The following is a 2268-nucleotide window of genomic DNA, read 5'->3' as shown; positions in this document are numbered from 1 at the left end:
GAATATAGCTATATAAATTTAAGCTTACACTATAATGGGACAATTTTCATTTGGTGCTTTCATATGACTCTTTATATTGTCATTTCCTCTTTTTTTCTTCTAGATTTGTCTTTTTTACAGTTGGGTCCTCTTCACCTTTATCTTACTCATTGTGCCTAACCCAGTGCCTTACATATAATAGCACACAAAAAAAGCAGCTTTTGGGATCCTTCTCAACTCTTTGTTTCGGTCTCCTTACCTCCACTCCAGCCTCTACCATGTCCATGAGGAGGACCATAAAAACCTACAAGGTGTCTACCTCTGGCCCCTGGGCCTTCAGCAGCAACTCGTACTCAAGTGCTCCCAGCACTCATATTAGCACTTCCACCTTTTCCTGAGTGGGCAGTGGCTACTGGGCTGGCCTAGGCATCCACATGAATCTGAACACAGTTCTAGGAGGCAGGCTGGTGGTATGGGGAGTATCATAGCTGTCCAAGTGGACCAAAGCCTGCTGAGCCTCCTGAAGCTGGAAGTGGACCTCAACATCCTGGTGGTGGGCACCCAGGAGAAGGAACAGATTAACACCCTCAACAAGTTTGCCTCATTCATCAACAAGGTGTGGATTCTGGAGCATCATGACAAGATTCTGGAGACCAAGTGGAACCTCCTGCAGTAGTAGAAGATGACTGGCAACAACATGGACAGCATGTTCCAGAGCTACATCAACAACCTTCAGCAGCAGCTGGACATGCTGGTCCAGGAGAAACTGAGGCTGTAGTCAGAGTTTGGTAGCATGCAGGGGTTCGTGGAGGACTTGAAGAATAGATACGAGGATAAGATTAACAAGCACACAGACATGGAGAATTAATTTGTCCTTAAGAAGGATGTGGATGAAGCTTACATAAACAAAGTAGAGCTGGAGTTCCGCCTGGAAGGGCTGACCAATGAGATCGAGTTCTACATGCAGCTATATGAAGAGATCCATGAGCTGCAGGCCCAGATCTTTGACACATCCGTGGTGCTGTCTGTGGACAACAATCACTCCCTGGACCTGGATGGCATCATTGCCGAGGTCAAGGCCCTGTATGACGAGATCGCCAGCCACAGTCACATCAAGCCTGAGACCATGTACCAGATCAAATACGAAGAGCTGGAGACATCGGCTGGGAACACAGGGACAACCTTTGTTATATGAAGAGTTAAATTTATGAGATGAACCAGAATATCAGCTGACTCTAGGCTGAGATCCAGACCCTCAAAGGCCAGCGGGCTTCCCTGGAGGCTGCCATCACTCATGCTGAGCAGTGTGGGAAGCTGGCCCTCAAAGATGCTCAGGTCAAGAAGGCTGAGCTGGAGGTTGCTCTGAGAACCACCAAGCAGGACATGCCCAGCAGCTGCGTGAATACCAGAAGCTCATGAATGTCAAGTTGGTCCTAGATGTAGAGATTGCAACCTATAACAAACTGCTGGAGGGTGAGGAGAGTAGGTTGGAGTTTAAGATGCAAAACATGAGTACCAATACCAAGAACACCTGAGTGGCTAGTCAAGTGGACTGAGCCCAAACTATAGGAAACTCTCAAGCCCTGGACTCAACTACAGCCTGAGCTTCCAGTACAACTTTGGCTCTGGTGGGGACTCCAGCTCCTTCAGTTCTACCAACACCAGTTTCTTCAAGAATGTATTTGTGAAGATGATTGAGATTCATGATGGGAAGCTGGTGTCTGTGTCACTTGACTTCCTACCCAAGTAAACAGCTGCTGCGGTCCCTCCTGGCCTCTGAGCCTATGGAAAAGGAGCTGTGCAAGGGAACATCAGGCACAGGAGACCCAGTCCTAAGCCCAACCCTGGTGGCAGGGAGTCAACTGCCTGGGGGCCCACCTCTTATCCATGCTCCCAACTAAAAGCCAAGTCAAGTGTTTTTTTTCCTAAATAAAGTCTCAGCTAGCTCTGCCAAAACCAAAAAAAAAAAAATAGCACACAAAAAAATACTTAAGTAAAAATGATGATAATCATCATCATCATCATTATCATCATCATCATCATCATCATCATCATCATCTATATCACAAAATTTTCACAAACTCTCCAGACTTTGCCTTCCTTACTTTTGCCCCTTGCACTTGGAACATCACTTAAAGTTGAGTATTCAATTCTACCAGTGTCACAGGACAGTCATCTCATAGATACCCAAAACATAGTAATCAATTGCCTTTGGATAGATAGAAACCCATCTCATGGGACGGATGGAACTTTTTCATGACTCTGTGAACTAAGATTGTCTACCTTTCA

General features: G+C 46.1%; 1 pseudogene; it reads left to right on the top strand.

The window, feature by feature from the left end:
- The first annotated feature begins 245 nt into the window (after positions 1–245).
- On the top strand, positions 246–1729 carry LOC105308072 (annotated as a pseudogene).
- Positions 1730–2268: the final 539 nt, after the last annotated feature.

This window comes from Pteropus vampyrus, unplaced genomic scaffold (genome assembly GCF_000151845.1).
Source record: "Pteropus vampyrus isolate Shadow unplaced genomic scaffold, Pvam_2.0 Scaffold543, whole genome shotgun sequence".
NCBI lineage: Eukaryota > Metazoa > Chordata > Mammalia > Chiroptera > Pteropodidae > Pteropus > Pteropus vampyrus.
This window is presented reverse-complemented; position numbering and strand designations above follow the sequence as displayed.